The following is a 19,931-nucleotide window of genomic DNA, read 5'->3' as shown; positions in this document are numbered from 1 at the left end:
TTGTAACCCCAATATATTCTTTGAATTCCCAGTCAGAAACTGGCACTATATGGCAGTGGCAGGACTTGAAGGTATTTGTAACCCCAATATATTCTTTGCATTCCCAGTCAGAAACTGGCACTATATGGCAGTGGCAGGACTTGAAGGTATTTGTAACCCCAATATATTCTTTGAATTCCCAGTCAGACAATGGCACTATATGGCAGTAGCAAACATAGTGGGTGTATATAGCCCCAATTCTATTGCTAGGGGACTTGCAGTGTATTTCTGGGTTGAAGGTGGGGGGGCACACCATTGGAACGGGGATCGGGGGTGTATATATAGGGTATACGGGAATACACTGTCAGTGTATTCCATTCAGGATCCGGGGAAAGCTGGGTTGCGGCGATTGAGCCCGTCAGTGCCACGTTACACTGACAAGCTTCTCCCTGGAATTTAGCTCTTACAAGAGCTGTTGGTTGTCTTCTCCTTCCTATCCTAGCCTGTCCCTGCCTACCCAGAATCTAAGCCCTAGCTAACTGGACGGAAACCTCCGTCCCCGGTGAATTGCAAGCTCAGAATGACGCGAATCTGGGCGGCGCTGTTCTTTTAAATTAGAGGTCACATGTTTTCGGCAGCCAAAGGGTTTTTCCTACTTTTTTCAACGTCACCGGTGTCTTAGTTCCTGTCCCAGGGGAATCGAGTAATGGCGCACTTTACCACGCGGTGTTCGATTCGATTCGAACATGGCGAACAGCCTAATATCCGATCGAACATGAGTTAGATAGAACACTGTTCGCTCATCTCTAGTTATAAAGTGAAGTGGGTAATGTAGGAAATTTCTAGTCTCTTTCTGTGAAAGCATGGTGAGTACATATTGCTAGAGTAGCTGTAAGTTTTCACCCCTCTTTCCCAGAAAGATTGAAGATATTTATTCTATTTTTTTTTCTTTATAGTTTTCCATATCTTTGGGCTCTACAGCCATTTACACCATTACCACCACTTCGTTAATCAGACACAGTTCCACATCTTGAAAAGTAAGTGACCCCATGCACACCCCAGCAAGTGTGGCTGCTACCAAGCTGTTCCAGAAACAGATTATATATATGGACTAGAAGGAGGACCCGGCTTCGCACGGGTATATTACATGTTATGTTTCTGTAGTGGCCCCATAAGAATTGTCCAGTTTTGCACTGGTGTATTTTGTATGTGGTTTGTGTGTATGTCCATAAGCGTCATGTGATTATGTGTATCTCATTTTGGATATCAGTGAAAAACCTGACGCGCATATTCAGGGTAGGGCGCATATATATGTGCGCGCATAAATATGTGCGCGCATAAAAATGTGCGCATATATACAGAGTAGGGCGCATAAATATGTGCGTGCATAAATATGTGCGTGAATATACAGCGTAGTGCGCATAAATATGTGCGCGCATAAATATGCGCACGCATATACAGGGTAGGGCGCATGAATATGTGCGCGCATATACAGGGAGGGCGCATAAATATGTGCATGCATAAATATGTGCACGCAGAAATATATATGTGCGCGCATACAGGTTAGGGCGCATATATATGTGCGCGCATAAATATGTGCATGCATATACAGGGTAGTGCGCATAAATATGTGCGCGCATGAATACGCACGCGCATATACAGGGTAGGGCGCATAAATATGTGCACGGATAAATATGTGCGCGCATATACAGGGTAGGGCGCATAAATATGAGCGCATAAATATGTGCGCTCATATACAGGGTAGGGCACATAAATATGTGCGCGCATAAATATGTACACGCATGTACAGGGTAGGGCGCATATATATGTGCGCGCATAAATATAAATGTGCGCGCATACAGGGTAGGGCGCATATATATGTGCGCGCATAAATATGTGTGCGCGTATACAGGGTAGGGCGCATATTCAGGGTAGGGCGCATATATATGTGCACGCATAAATATGTGCGTCCATAAAAATGTGGGCACATATACAGGGTAGGGCGCATAAATATGCGCGCGCATATACAGGGTAGGGCGCATAAATATGTGCGCGCATATACAGGGTAGGGCGCATAAATATGTGCGCGCATAAATATGTGTACGCATAAATATGTGCGCGAATAAATATGTGCGTGCATAAAAATGTGCGCACATATACAGAGTAGTGCGCATAAATATGTGCGCGCATAAATATGTGCGCACATAAATATGTGCGCGCATAAATATGTGCGCGCATAAATATGTGCGAGCATAAATATGTGCGCGCATATACAGGGTAGGGCGCATAAATATGTGCATGCATAAATATGTGCACGCATAAATATATATGTGCGCGCATACAGGTTAGGGTGCATATATATGTGCGCGCATAAATATGTGTGCACGTATTCAGGGTAGGGCACATATTCAGGGTAGGGCGCATATATATGTGCGCACATAAATATGTGCGTGCATAAAAATGTGCGCACATATACAGAGTAGTGCGCATAAATATGTGCGCGCATAAATATGTGCGCGCATAAATATGCGCGCATATACAGGGTATGGCGCATAAATATGCGCGTGCATATACAGGGTAGGGCGCATAAATATGTGCACGGATAAATATGTGCGCGCATATACAGGGTAGGGCGCATAAATATGAGCGCATAAATATGTGCGCTCATATACAGGGTAGGGCACATAAATATGTGCGTGCATAAATATGTACACGCATGTACAGGGTAGGGCGCATATATATGTGCGCGCATAAATATAAATGTGCGCGCATACAGGGTAGGGCGCATATATATGTGCGCGCATAAATATGTGTGCGCATATACAGGGTAGGGCGCATATTCAGGGTAGGGCGCATATATATGTGCACGCATAAATATGTGCGTCCATAAAAATGTGGGCACATATACAGGGTAGGGCGAATAACTATGCGCGCGCATATACAGGGTAGGGCGCATAAATATGTGCGCGCATATACAGGGTAGGGCGCATAAATATGTGCGCGCTTATACAGGGTAGGGCGCATAAATATGTGCATGCATAAATATGTGCACGCATAAATATAAATGTGCGCGCATACAGGTTAGGGTGCATATATATGTGCGCGCATAAATATGTGTGCACGTATTCAGGGTAGGGCACATATTCAGGGTAGGGCGCATATATATGTGCGTGCATAAATATGTGTACGCATAAATATGCGCGCATAAATATGTGCGTGTATAAAAATGTGCGCACATATACAGAGTAGTGCGCATAAATATGTGCGCGCATAAATATGTGCGCGCATAAATATGTGCGCTTATAAATATGTGCGCGCATATACAGAGTAGGGCGCATAAATATGTGCATGCATAAATATGTGCACGCATAAATATATATGTGCGCGCATACAGGTTAGGGTGCATATATATGTGCGCGCATAAATATGTGTGCACGTATTCAGGGTAGGGCACATATTCAGTGTAGGGCGCATATATATGTGCGCGCATAAATATATGTACGCATAAATATGTGCGCGCATAAATATGTGCGTGCATAAAAATGTGCGCACATATACAGAGTAGTGCGCATAAATATGTGCGCGCATAAATATGCGCGCATATACAGGGTAGGTCGCATAAATATGCGCGCGCATATACAGGGTAGGGCGAATAAATATGTGCATGCAAAAATATATATGTGCGTGCATACAGGTTAGGGTGCATATATATGTGCGCGCATAAATATGTGTGCGCGTATTCAGGGTAGGGCACATATTCAGGGTAGGGCGCATATATATGTGCGCGCATAAATATGTGTACGCATAAATATGTGCGCGCATAAATATGTGCGTGCATAAAAATGTGCGCTCATATACAGAGTAGTGCGCATAAATATGTGCGCGCATAAATATGTGGACGCATAAATATGTGCGCGCATATACAGGGTAGGGCGCATTAATATGTGCATGCATAAATATGTGCACGCATAAATATATATGTGCGCGCATACAGGTTAGGGTGCATATATATGTGCGCGCATAAATATGTGTGCACGTATTCAGGGTAGGGCACATATTCAGGGTAGGGCGCATATATATGTGCGCGCATAAATATGTGTACGCATAAATATGTGCGCGCATAAATATGTGCGTGCATAAAAATGTGCGCACATATACAGAGTAGTGCGCATAAATATGTGCGCGCATAAATATGTGCGCGCATAAATATGTGCACGCATAAATATGTGCGCGCATAAATATGTGCGTGCATAAAAATGTGCGCACATATACAGAGTAGTGCGCATAAATATGTGCGCGCATAAATATGTGCGCGCAATACATATGTGTGCGCATTAATATGTGCGCTCATATACAGGGTAGGGCGCATAAATATGTGCATGCATAAATATGTGCACGCATAAATATATATGTGTGCGCATACAGGTTCGGGTGCATATATATGTGCGCGCATAAATATGTCTGCACGTATTCAGGGTAGGGCACATATTCAGGGTAGGGCGCATATATATGTGCGCGCATAAATATGTGCGTGCATAAAAATGTGCGCACATATACAGAGTAGTGCGCATAAATATGTGCGCGCATAAATATGTGCGCGTATAAATATGAGCGCGCATAAATATGTGCGCGCATAAATATGCGCGCATATACAGGGTAGGGCGCATAAATATGCGCGTGCATATTCAGGGTAGGGCGCATAAATATGTGCACGGATAAATATGTGCGCGCATATACAGGGTAGGGCGCATAAATATGAGCGCATAAATATGTGCGCTCATATACAGGGTAGGGCACATAAATATGTGCGCGCATAAATATGTACACGCATGTACAGGGTAGGGCGCATATATATGTGCGCGCATACAGGGTAGGGCGCATATATATGTGCGCGCATAAATATGTGTGCGCATATACAAGGTAGGGCGCATATTCAGGGTAGGGCGCATATATATGTGCACGCATAAATATGTGCGTCCATAAAAATGTGGGCACATATACAGGGTAGGGCGAATAAATATGTGCGCGCATATACAGGGTAGGGCGCATAAATATGTGCGCGCTTATACAGGGTAGGGCGCATAAATATGTGCATGCATAAATATGTGCACGCATAAATATATATGTGCGCGCATACAGGTTAGGGTGCATATATATGTGCGCGCATAAATATGTGTACGCATAAATATGTGCGCGCATAAATATGTGCGTGCATAAAAATGTGCGCACATATACAGAGTAGTACGCATAAATATGTGCGCGCATAAATATGTGAGCGCAGAAATATGTGCGCGCATATACAGGGTAGGGCGCATAAATATGTGCATGCATAAATATGTGCACGCATAAATATATATGTGCGCGCATACAGGTTAGGGTGCATATATATGTGCGCGCATAAATATGTGTGCACGTATTCAGGGTAGGGCACATATTCAGGGTGGGGCGCATATATATGTGCGCACATAAATATGTGCGCGCATAAATATGTGCGTGCATAAAAATGTGCGCACATATACAGAGTAGTGCGCATAAATATGTGCGCGCATAAATATGTGCGCGCATAAATATGTGCGCGCATAAATCTGTGCGCGCATAAATATGTGCGCGCATAAATATGCGCGCATATACAGGGTAGGGCACATAAATATGTGCACGGATAAATATGTGCGCGCATATACAGGGTAGGGCCCATAAATATGAGCGCATAAATATGTGTGCTCATATACAGGGTAGGGCACATAAATATGTGCGCGCATAAATATGTACACGCATGTACAGGGTAGGGCGCATATATATGTGCGCGCATAAATATAAATGTGCGCGCATACAGGGTAGGGCGCATATATATGTGCGCGCATAAATATGTGTGCGCATATACAGGGTAGGGCGCATATTCAGGGTAGGGCGCATATATATGTGCACGCATAAATATGTGCGTCCACAAAAATGTGGGCACATATACAGGGTAGGGCGCATAAATATGCGCGCGCATATACAGGGTAGGGCGCATAAATATGTGCGTGCATATACAGGGTAGGGCGCATAAATATGTGCGCGCTTATACAGGGTAGGGCGCATAAATATGTGCATGCATAAATATGTGCACGCATAAATATATATGTGCGCGCATACAGGTTAGGGTGCATATATATGTGCGCGCATAAATATGTGTGCATGTATTCAGGGTAGGGCACATATTCAGGGTAGGGCGCATATATATGTGCGCGCATAAATATGTGTACGCATAAATATGCGCGCATAAATATGTGCGTGCATAAAAATGTGCGCACATATACAGAGTAGTGCGCATAAATATGTGCGCGCATAAATATGTGCGCGTATAAATATGTGCGCGTATAAATATGTGCGCGCATATACAGGGTAGGGCGCATAAATATGTGCATGCATAAATATGTGCACGCATAAATATATATGTGCGCGCATACAGGTTAGGGTGCATATATATGTGCGCGCATAAATATGTGTGCACGTATTCAGGGTAGGGCACATATTCAGTGTAGGGCGCATATATATGTGCGCGCATAAATATGTGTACGCATAAATATGTGCGCGCATAAATATGTGCGTGCATAAAAATGTGCGCACATATACAGAGTAGTGCGCATAAATATGTGCGCGCATAAATATGTGCGCGCATAAATATGTGCACGCATAAATATGTGCGCGCATAAATATGTGCGTGCATAAAAATGTGCGCACATATACAGAGTAGTGCGCATAAATATGTGCGCGCATAAATATGTGCGCGCAATACATATGTGTGCGCATTAATATGTGCGCTCATATACAGGGTAGGGCGCATAAATATGTGCATGCATAAATATGTGCACGCATAAATATATATGTGTGCGCATACAGGTTCGGGTGCATATATATGTGCGCGCATAAATATGTCTGCACGTATTCAGGGTAGGGCACATATTCAGGGTAGGGCGCATATATATGTGCGCGCATAAATATGTGCGTGCATAAAAATGTGCGCACATATACAGAGTAGTGCGCATAAATATGTGCGCGCATAAATATGTGCGCGTATAAATATGAGCGCGCATAAATATGTGCGCGCATAAATATGCGCGCATATACAGGGTAGGGCGCATAAATATGCGCGTGCATATTCAGGGTAGGGCGCATAAATATGTGCACGGATAAATATGTGCGCGCATATACAGGGTAGGGCGCATAAATATGAGCGCATAAATATGTGCGCTCATATACAGGGTAGGGCACATAAATATGTGCGCGCATAAATATGTACACGCATGTACAGGGTAGGGCGCATATATATGTGCGCGCATAAATATAAATGTGCGCGCATACAGGGTAGGGCGCATATATATGTGCGCGCATAAATATGTGTGCGCATATACAAGGTAGGGCGCATATTCAGGGTAGGGCGCATATATATGTGCACGCATAAATATGTGCGTCCATAAAAATGTGGGCACATATACAGGGTAGGGCGAATAAATATGTGCGCGCATATACAGGGTAGGGCGCATAAATATGTGCGCGCTTATACAGGGTAGGGCGCATAAATATGTGCATGCATAAATATGTGCACGCATAAATATATATGTGCGCGCATACAGGTTAGGGTGCATATATATGTGCGCGCATAAATATGTGTACGCATAAATATGTGCGCGCATAAATATGTGCGTGCATAAAAATGTGCGCACATATACAGAGTAGTACGCATAAATATGTGCGCGCATAAATATGTGAGCGCAGAAATATGTGCGCGCATATACAGGGTAGGGCGCATAAATATGTGCATGCATAAATATGTGCACGCATAAATATATATGTGCGCGCATACAGGTTAGGGTGCATATATATGTGCGCGCATAAATATGTGTGCACGTATTCAGGGTAGGGCACATATTCAGGGTAGGGCGCATATATATGTGCGCACATAAATATGTGCGCGCATAAATATGTGCGTGCATAAAAATGTGCGCACATATACAGAGTAGTGCGCATAAATATGTGCGCGCATAAATATGTGCGCGCATAAATATGTGCGCGCATAAATCTGTGCGCGCATAAATATGTGCGCGCATAAATATGCGCGCATATACAGGGTAGGGCGCATAAATATGTGCACGGATAAATATGTGCGCGCATATACAGGGTAGGGCGCATAAATATGAGCGCATAAATATGTGTGCTCATATACAGGGTAGGGCACATAAATATGTGCGCGCATAAATATGTACACGCATGTACAGGGTAGGGCGCATATATATGTGCGCGCATAAATATAAATGTGCGCGCATACAGGGTAGGGCGCATATATATGTGCGCGCATAAATATGTGTGCGCATATACAGGGTAGGGCGCATATTCAGGGTAGGGCGCATATATATGTGCACGCATAAATATGTGCGTCCACAAAAATGTGGGCACATATACAGGGTAGGGCGCATAAATATGCGCGCGCATATACAGGGTAGGGCGCATAAATATGTGCGCGCATATACAGGGTAGGGCGCATAAATATGTGCGCGCTTATACAGGGTAGGGCGCATAAATATGTGCATGCATAAATATGTGCACGCATAAATATATATGTGCGCGCATACAGGTTAGGGTGCATATATATGTGCGCGCATAAATATGTGTGCATGTATTCAGGGTAGGGCACATATTCAGGGTAGGGCGCATATATATGTGCGCGCATAAATATGTGTACGCATAAATATGCGCGCATAAATATGTGCGTGCATAAAAATGTGCGCACATATACAGAGTAGTGCGCATAAATATGTGCGCGCATAAATATGTGCGCGTATAAATATGTGCACGTATAAATATGTGCGCGCATATACAGGGTAGGGCGCATAAATATGTGCATGCATAAATATGTGCACGCATAAATATATATGTGCGCGCATACAGGTTAGGGTGCATATATATGTGCGCGCATAAATATGTGTGCACGTATTCAGGGTAGGGCACATATTCAGTGTAGGGCGCATATATATGTGCGCGCATAAATATGTGTACGCATAAATATGTGCGCGCATAAATATGTGCGTGCATAAAAATGTGCGCACATATACAGAGTAGGGCGCATAAATATGTGCGCGCATATACGGGGTAGGGCGCATAAATATATGCACGCATAAATATGTGTGCGCGTATACAGGGTAGTGCGCATAAATATGTGCGTGCATGTACAGGGTAGTGCACATAAATATGTGCGCGCATATACAGGGAAGGGCGCATAAATATGTGCGCGCATATACAGCGTAGGGCACATAAATATGTGCGCATATACAGGGTAGTGCGCATAAATATGTGCGCGCATATACAGGGTAGGGCGCATAAATATGTGCGCGCATATACAGCGTAGGGCACATAAATATGTGCGCATATACAGGGTAGTGCGCATAAATATGTGCATGAATATACAGGGTAGGGCGCATAAATATGTGCGCGCATATACGGGGTAGGGCGCATATATATGTGCACGCATAAATATGTGCGCCCATATACAGGGTAGGGCGCATAAATATGTACGCGCATATACAGGATAGGGCGCATAAATATGTGCGCACAAAAATATGTGCGCGCATATACAACGTAGGGCACATAAATATGTGTGCATATACAGGGTAGTGCGTATAAATATGTGCGCGCATATACAGGGTAGGACGCATAAATATGTGCGCGCATATACAGCGTAGGGCACATAAATATGTGCGCATATACAGGGTAGTGCGCATAAATATGTGCGCGCAAAAATATGTGAGTGAATATACAGGGTAGGGCGCATAAATATGTGCGCGCATATACAGGGTAGGGCGCATAAATATGTGCGCGCATATACAGGGTAGGGCGCATAAATATGTGCGCACAAAAATATGTGCGCGAATATACAACGTAGGGCACATAAATATGTGTGCATATACAGGGTAGTGCGCATAAATATGTGCTCGCAAAAATATGTTGCATATATATGTGGGCGCATATATATGTGAGGGCGCATATATATAAATATATATATATATATATATATATATATATAAATATGTACGCGCATATACAGGGTAGGGCGCATATATATGTGCGCGCATAAATATGCGCATATTTATACGCATACTATAGGGAGGACCCAGCTTCGCACGGGTATATTACATGTTATGTTTGTGTAGTGGCCCCATAAGAATTGTCCAGTTTTGCACTGGTGTATTTTGTATGTGGTTTGTGTGTATGTTCATAAGCGTCATGCGTAATATCTCATTTTGGATATCAGTGAAAAACCTGTGATCAGTTGTTATGGATACCTGGAGTAAAGCTGTATCTAATCCTTCCCCATGCAGTACTGTGTTTAGACGCAAGTATCTAATCCTTGTTGGTGTGGTACTGTGTGCAGATGTGTGTATCTAATCCTCCCCCGTGTGGCATTGTGTGAAGAGGCACGTATCTAATCCTCCGGTAAATGAAACTGTGTGCAGACGTGCATATCTAATCTTAAGGCATGTGGTACTATGTGCAGACGCGTGTATCTAATCCTCTGGCGTGTGGTACTGTGTGCAGACAGGTGTATCTAATCCCTGGTGTGAGGTACTGTGTGCAGATGTGCGTATCTAATCCTCCCCCGTGTGGTGCCGTGTGCTGAGACGCGTATCTAATTATCTGGCATGTGGTACTGTGTGCAGATGCATGTATCTAATCCTCCAAAGTGTGGTACTGTGTTCAGAAACATATATCTAATCCTCCCCTGTGTGGTATTGTGTGAAGAGGCGCGTATCTAATCCTACGGCGTGTGGAACTGTGTGTAGACGCGCGTGTCTAATCCTCCCCCGTATGATACTGTGTGCTGAGACGCGTATCTAATTCTCTGGCTTGTGGTACTGTGTGCAGAGGCATGCATCTAATCCTCCAAAGTATGGTACTGTGTTCACACACACGTATCTAATCCTCCCCTGTGTGGTATTGTGTGAAGAGGCGCGTATCTAATCCTTTGGCGTGTGGAACTATGTGTAGACACGTGTATCTAATCCTACTGCATGTGGTACTGTGTGCAGACAGGTGTATCTAATCCCTGGTGTGAGGTACTGTGTGCAGATGCGCGTATCTAATCCTCCCCCGTGTGGTACCGTGTGCTGAGACGCGTATCTAATTATCTGGCATGTGGTACTGTGTGCAGATGCATGTATCTAATCCTCCAAAGTGTGGTACTGTGTTCAGAAACATATATCTAATCCTCCCCTGTGTGGTATTGTGTGAAGAGGCGCGTATCTAATCCTTCGGCGTGTGGAACTATGTGTAGACACGCGTATCTAATCCTACTGCATGTGGTACTGTGTGCAGACACGTGTATCTAATCCTATGGCGTGTACAACTGTGTGCAGACGCGCGTATCTAATCCTCTGGAGTGTGGAACTGTATGTAGATGCGTGTATCTAATCCTACGGCATGTGGTACTCTGTGCAGACATGTATATCTAATCCTATGGCGTGTACAAATGTGTGCAGATGCGCGTATCTAATCCTCTGGAGTGTGGAACTGTGTGTAGATGCGCGTATCTAATCCTACGGCAAGTGGTACTGTGTGCAGACACGCGTATCTAATCCTACGACATGTGGTACTGTGTGCAGACGCGTGTATCTAATCCTATGGCGTGTACAACTGTGTGAAGACACGTGTATCTATTCCTCCCCTGTGTGGTATTATGTGAAGAGGCGCGTATCTAATCCTATGGCGTGTGGAACTGTATGTAGATGCGCGTATCCAATCCCCCGGCATGTGGTACTGTGTGCAGATGCGCGTATCTAATCCTCCCCCGTGTGGTACTGTGTGCAGACGCGCGTATCTAATACTCCCCCGTGTGATACTGTGTGCTGAGACGTGTATCTAATTCTCTGGAGTGTGGAACTGTATGTAGACACGTGTAACTAATCAGAGGCATGTATGTAATCCTCCAAAGTGTGGTGCTGTGTGCACGCACACGTATCTAGTCCTCCCTTGTGTGGTATTGTGTGAAGAGGCGCGTATCTAATCCTTCGGCGTGTGGAACTATGTGTAGATGCGCGTATCTAATCTTACTGCATGTGGTACTGTGTGCAGACACGTGTATCTAATCCTATGGCGTGTACAACTGTGTGCAGATGCGCATATCTAATCCTCTGGAGTGTGGAACTATGTGTAGACGTGTGTATCTAATCCTACGGCATGTGGTACTCTGTGCAGACGCGTGCATCTAATCCTCTGGAGTGTGGAACTGTGTGTATACGCCTGTATCTAATCCTTCGGCATGTGGTACTGTGTGCAGATGCGCGTATCTAATCCTCCCCCGTGTGGTACTGTGTGCAGACGCGCGTATCTAATACTCCCCCGTGTGATACTGTGTGCTGAGACGTGTATCTAATTCTCTGGAGTGTGGAACTGTATGTAGACACGTGTAACTAATCAGAGGCATGTATGTAATCCTCCAAAGTGTGGTACTGTGTGCACGCACACGTATCTAGTCCTCCCTTGTGTGGTATTGTGTGAAGAGGCGCGTATCTAATCCTTCGGCGTGTGGAACTATGTGTAGATGCGCGTATCTAATCTTACTGCATGTGGTACTGTGTGCAGACACGTGTATCTAATCCTATGGCGTGTACAACTGTGTGCAGATGCGCATATCTAATCCTCTGGAGTGTGGAACTATGTGTAGACGTGTGTATCTAATCCTACGGCATGTGGTACTCTGTGCAGACGCGTGCATCTAATCCTCTGGAGTGTGGAACTGTGTGTAGACGCCTGTATCTAATCCTTCGGCATGTGGAACCGTGTGCAGACGCACGTATCAAATTCTTCAGTGTGTGGAACTGTGTGCAGAAGTGCGTATTTAATCCCCTGGTTTGTGGGACTGTGTGCAGACGTGTGTATCTAATCCTCTGGCGTGTGATACTGTGTGCTTATCTGTGTATCTAATCCTCTGATGCGTGTATCTCAGTTTGGATATCAGTGTTGTATTGTGTATGTGGAGTGACCATGTGTATTGCAGTTGGAATATGAGTGAAAGTCTTGCAGGTTTGTATTGGCTAAGGGGGGGCACTGTGTTTGGAATGCTGTATCTCAGCAACGGTACGTCCGAGCGAGTTGGAGTCTCGTCTTAAACCTTCCCGGATATCTGAAATATCTCTGTACCAAATTTGGTGAAGATCGGTCCAGTCGTTTGGTTCGCATTAGAGAACAGACGGACAGACGGACAGACAGACAGACAGACAAGAATTCATTTTTATAAGATAGAGAGAGAGAGATAGATGGATAGATAATACAGTCCTATGAAAAAGTTTGGGCACCCCTATTAATCTTAATCATTTTTAGTTCTAAATATTTTGGTATTTGCAACAGCCATTTCAGTTTGATATATCTAATAACTGATGGACACAGTAATATTTCAGGATTGAAATGAGGTTTATTGTACTAACAGAAAATGTGCAATATGCATTAAACCAAAATTTGACCGGTGCAAAAGTATGGGCACCTCAACAGAAAAGTGACATTAATATTTAGTAGATCCTCCTTTTGCAAAGATAACAGCCTCTAGTCGCTTCCTGTAGCTTTTAATCAGTTCCTGGATCCTGGATAAAGGTATTTTGGACAAACAATTCAAGTTCAGTTAAGTTAGATGGTCGCCGAGCATGGACAGCCCGCTTCAAATCATCCCACAGATGTTCAATGATATTCAGGTCTGGGGACTGGGATGGCCATTCCAGAACATTGTAATTGTTCCTCTGCATGAATGCCTGAGGATTTGGAGCGGTGTTTTGGATCATTGTCTTGCTGAAATATCCATCCCCGGCGTAACTTCAACTTCGTCACTGATTCTTGAACATTATTCTCAAGAATCTGCTGATACTGAGTGGAATCCATGCGACTCTCAACTTTAACAAGATTCCCGATGCCGGCATTGGCCACACAGCCCCAAAGCATGATGGAACCTCCACCAAATTTTACAGTGGGTAGCATGTGTTTTTCTTGGAATGCTGTTTCTTTTTGGACGCCATGCATAACGCCTTTTTTTTATAACCAAACAACTCAATCTTTGTTTCCAAAATGAAGCTGCCTTGTCCAAATGTGCTTTTTCATACCTCAGGCAACTCTATTTGTGGCGTACGTGCAGAAACGGCTTCTTTCTCATCCCTCTCCCATACAGCTTCTATTTGTGCAAAGTGCGCTGTATAGTTGACCGATGCACAGTGACACCATCTGCAGCAAGATGATGCTGCAGCTCTTTGGAGGTGGTCTGTGGATTGTCCTTGACTGTTCTCACCATTCTTCTTCTCTGCCTTTCTGATATTTTTCTTGGCCTGCCACTTCTGGGCTTAACAAGAACTGTCCCTGTGGTCTTCCATTTCCTTACTATGTTCCTCACAGTGGAAACTGACAGGTTAAATCTCTGAGACAGCTTTTTGTATCCTTCCGCTGAACAACTATGTTGAACAATCTTTGTTTTCAGATCATTTGAGAGTTGTTTTGAGTAGCCCATGATGCCACTCTTCAGAGGAGATTCAAATAGGAGATCAACTTGCAATTGGCCACCTTAAATACCTTTTCTTATGATTGGATACATCTGGCTATGAAGTTCAAAGCTCACTGAGGTTACAAAACCAATTTTGTGCTTCAGTAAGTCAGTAAAAAGTAGTTAGGGGAATTCAAATCAATAAAATGATAAGGGTGCCCATACTTTTGCACCGGTCAAATTTTGGTTTAATGCATATTGCACATTTTCTGTTAGTACAATAAACCTCATTTCAATCCTGAAATATTACTGTGTCCATCAGTTATTAGATATATCAAACTGAAATGGCTGTTGCAAACACCAAAATATTTAGAACAAAAAATGATTAAGATTAATAGGGGTGCCCAAACTTTTTCATAGGACTGTATATCTGTCTAGACACACACATACACACAAGTGAGAACGTAATGGACATCGTTGACCAGCGTGCTGTTCCAAGTAATAAAATGGAAAAAAGAGGGTAGCTGTTGGGGAGCATTTATTTAAATAAAAAAAACTTCCTCCAATTATTACCCTGATACCCACCGTCTCCAGGAGTGCCGGGAAGAGCTGGGTTTGGTCCAGTAACTGACCATCTATTGATGACCAGGTACTGAGGTGGCTGCAGGCTGTTGTTATTAGGCTGGGAAAGACCAAAAACCATGGACTTTCCTACCCTGGTAATGCCAGGCTGCTGCTGCTGCTTTATCAGAGCTGGCTGGTTATGGAAAATAGGGGGGACCCCAGGTCTTTTAATTATAAAAAAAAAAAGTATATATATATTTTTTTATTTTAAATTGCTAGTAAAGAACAGTGTATAGTATATTTGTAATTTTCATATAAAAATGGATAAAACAAAAAAGATGGATTCTGCCAGAAAATTATTTTTCTTAAAACTTAAGTTTGTTAATAAACTTTTAAAAATTAACATTTTTTTTTTTTATCATTAAGAATTTTTATTGAAAAAAATGTTATGTGCAAAACATAAATAATATATATACATATATATTTTTTAAACACACTGGGGAGTCAACAACTGAAGGGGTGACACAGCCGTCACAAGTTGTAAGTACACAAAATCGATTTGACTTGGGGCATTGTGCTTGTCTAATTCTATATATGTTGTCTAGTATTATTGGGAGTCAATAATTATGTATTTACATGTCCTTTTTTTTTGTTTTTTTAATTGTTTCTTGTGTTAAGTTTTAAAATAGGTGATTTAATTTTTGAAATGCGCAAGTCTTATTAAAGTAACAAAATAATTTTATTTTTTTTTAGCCTGCATCCCAAGCAACTCGGGGTCAGGGTCGTTCATCACGTGGTCCTCAGGGGAGGAGAAGACTGTATAATTAACAAAATTATATGAATTTTAAGACTGTCTGGAAAATCATGCACCAAATTTGAACTATGAGTAGGGTTAGTGATTTGATTACTTATTCAAGTAACATGTCTGATTATTAATTATTTTTTTTTTAATTTTAATTACAGGAGTTGGACTCCAACTCCTTGCCAGTTTGGATCAGGAGCAGTTTATAACCACCATTGACAGTGAGCTCCTGATCCAGCTGGTGGAGGAACAACTCACCCTCTGGGACCATGCGAACCACCCGTACAAGGACCACGTGGCGTACACTAGGATGTGGGAGGAAATTACAGCCCACATCATCTCTTGCTGGGGGGAATTTACGCCTGAACAGAAGGCAACGGCTGGTGAGTATTTAAAAAGAGTGCTATGAAGCTTATGTGATCTACAATTTCATGATTTTCCTCTTAAACTATTTAACAAATTGCTGCCCAAGTCTAGCACTGGTTCTTGAAGTAAAAGATGAGGAAAGACATCTACCTCCTTTGTGTTGTTTTCCACCCTGGGCTATGGGAGAGTAAGTATTTACACTGCGTACCTTATAGACTGCGTGGTTCAATACCATAACATAATTACCCCTTCCTTAATAATAAATAAAGACCAAGACAACAGGATTACCTTTTGTGTGGGTAAACGTCGGCCACAACTTGTTTATTAATATTTATGAAAACCGTAATTATGAAAAACAGCAGTTACATTGGTAACCATTGCCATGGCAACAATGTAATACATTAACATAAACAAACAATATCATATCTTATAGGATAACCCAGGCCCCATCCAGCAGGGGGCAGACGATTCCCCGTCTACCCTACTTCCTGTGAAGCACCGCCACAGAGGAGCCCGAGGGCATTACACTGGGCACCGACCCCCACCCAAAATGAAAAGCACTTGTTCAATTCCATCCTGAATACCGGATAGAAATATGTCCAGACCTATGTCGTTCAAATGAACGCCATCCGGCCTGAGCAATCTGCTATTGTCGCCCTCCAACTGCCGGTGATGGAAGACCACACCACCTCGGGACCTAACAAAACAGGCCATACTGCGTTCCACAGTCTCCGCATCCCTTGCCCTGTGTCACCTGGACCTAGGCATTATCTCCGACCACACTAAAATCATTTCAGGGAAAAATCCAGGGATATGTTCCAGATCTGACCGCATAACGGCCAATTGCTCCGGACGAAACAGGGGTCATTACCCCCCCGCATGTATAACAAGTATAACCGGACCCTCCGCATGACAACTGAGATCTACCACTTCAGACAGGATCTGAGACCATCGCAGGCCGCGCACACCCCGCCAATAAACCTGAATGTGATGAAAACCCAGACTGCTGCTCCCCGGTCTGCCCTCAAGGCCGCCCAGTAAACATAGGAATGTCCCAACACAAAAACCACAGGATCCCGTCGGTCTGGAAGAGAGGAAAACAAACAAATTACAGAACCAACTCAGGCCTAATATAGCAAGCATAACAACCAGATTTCCATCTACTGATCCGCATCACATCCACCTCCGATAAACCCGCATGCGCCGCCTCCGTAGCCGCCCCTATACGAAAACAGTGTGTCCCAAACTCCGCAACAGGCAGACCAATGAAAACCAAACCCCTCCTCAACAGAGACTCAAATTGAAAACGCGAGAAAGGGGAACTATCGGGGCGGGCCAGGAAAGTCACCGCAGCAGGTCTAATTGCCAAAAATTCAGAAACCAAGTGAACCGGGCAAACAGGACCTGGGACCACAACTGATCAGTCTTGGACCCACACCCTAATAGAATCCCCGGACAACAGTACATCCCCGTCTAAAAGCCCACCCACTCTAGCCCGTGACGGCGATACAAGCTCGCCAACCCGCAAAGCACCGAAAAAGGCCAGGCAACAAGCCGTGGCAAACAAAATTGACTCAAAAGGGGACTTACAAAACAAGGAGGCGGACGCCACCAACCTGGTCAGGGCGGCATAAGTAATGGGACGCCTACGATCTTTGCTAACTGACTCCCTCCGCCACCCCTTAAGGGCCTGACGAACACAAAAAGAGCTAGTTACATCCTCCAAACCCGCTAGCTTTAAGAAAAACCAAATCCCTGCCATGCGATGCTGAGCGACGCCAGCCGAAACCCCTGAGTTACGGAGGCTCAAAAGATAATCAATAGTAACTTGCAAGAGAAAACTACTGTCCCCCCAATGAAAATCTCCCACAACCAAGGAACACCATTCACGCCAAGCCTTACCATATACTTTCCAGGTCAGCAGGACGACGGAAGCTTGATAAAGAGGCATCAGACGGTCCCCACCAAATCCCACAAGTGGGGTGGGCAAGGAGCACCCTCCAAGGTAGCCCCCGGCAGAAACTCCTGGAACTCCTGCCAATGAAAACGCGACAAGGCATCAGCAACACCATTTTCGACACCTGGAATGTGATGAGCCCGGAACCAAATATTAAACTCCAGGCACTTCAGAACCAGATGCTGAAGCAAAGCTAATAAGGGAAGAGGAAGTCAAACGATTAATACAACGGACAGATTATCAGACCAAAAACGGACACGGCGGTCTTATAGCTGTGGGCCCCACACTTCAATAGCCATGACGATGTGAAAAAGTTCGAGAAGCAGAAGATTACAACACAAACCCGCATCGCACCAACTGACCGGCCACGGTTCGGCGCACCACTGAGTACCCAGGACAGCCCCAAAACCCACGCTCCCAGCCGCGTCAGTAAATAGGGAAACGTCAAAATTCGACACTTCCTCCGCCTGCCGACAAGTCCTGCCGTTATAATCCCACAAAAAAGACAACCAAATAGCAAGTTCCGCTTTCAGGGGCTTAGTAACGCAGATCCTGTGGGAGGGTACTGAAAAACCCCGAGAGGCTAGCGATAAACTCCGTGAAAAAAAACCCTCTCCATGGGCATAACCCTACAAGCGAAAACTAAAAGACCTAGCAACGACTGAATCTGCCGCAACGTGACCTTTCACACAGCCAGAAAACCCAGGATCATGTCTTTTAGCTTGTCCAATTTCTCCTCCAGCAAGCGGAAGACCATGTCAACGGTATCGAACTCAATACCCAGGAAGGACAAGCGCGTACATGGGCCCTCGGTCTTTTCGGCCGACAAGGGAACCCCAAAACGTTCCATGAGAGAACGGAAAGTGTCGAGGAGGTGCTCGCAGAGCCTACCGCCCAGAGGAGCCACAAAAAGGAAATCGTCCAGGTAATGGGTTACAGAGGAAGACCCGGACTCGACACAAACCGTCCACTGAAGGAAAGTGCTGAACATTTTGAAGTAATGACACGAAATAGAACAGCCCATCGGTAAGCAAATATCATAGAAAGTATACACAACTAAATATAGGGCAAAAATTGGCAAAGCAATATAAATAGAACACTATGCTAAAAAAGCGCACTGCCACAGAAAATGTTTAGCAAAAAATATATAAAGCTTTATTTAAATACATTTTAAAACATATATAAGACAGAAATAATGAATGGGGTGATACAACCAAACAGAACAATGAAGGCCCAAGATGGAATACTAATGGTTGATGATGAATAAATGACACTTACATTACATATATATAAGGATATGTGAAACATCCATAGTTTCTAAAGTGCATATATAACATATAGTTTTTTAAGGTGCAAATATTCTGTGAAATAACATGATACCAAGTGGTAAATTACCTATGGGTGGACCTTCATGTAGTGAACGCGCCCCGACGCGCGTTTCGCCACTACCGTGGCTTCGTCAGGGGGAAAAAAAAAAAAGATGATGTGGCCTTGAGGTTTGTATGGAGAATATATAGGGTCATACTTAATGAGCAAATTGAAGCAGCTGATAGTATTGGAAAAAGCTGGTGAAGACATGTGAAGTGTTGTAGCTAAGTTTACTGAAACACAGGCCTGGGTTGTTGTATCAAGCATATATGTATACAAATACTAAAAAAACGCTAAATGTGAATAGGTACGAAGAATCGAAGTGCACATATGGCAATAATAAAGTGATGTAGCTAAGATTACTGAAACACAGGCCTATATTATTGTGTTTCAAGCATATATGT

This window comes from Leptodactylus fuscus, chromosome 2 (genome assembly GCF_031893055.1).
Source record: "Leptodactylus fuscus isolate aLepFus1 chromosome 2, aLepFus1.hap2, whole genome shotgun sequence".
In the NCBI taxonomy this organism is placed as follows: Eukaryota; Metazoa; Chordata; class Amphibia; order Anura; family Leptodactylidae; genus Leptodactylus; species Leptodactylus fuscus.
Note: the sequence above shows the minus strand (reverse complement) of the source record.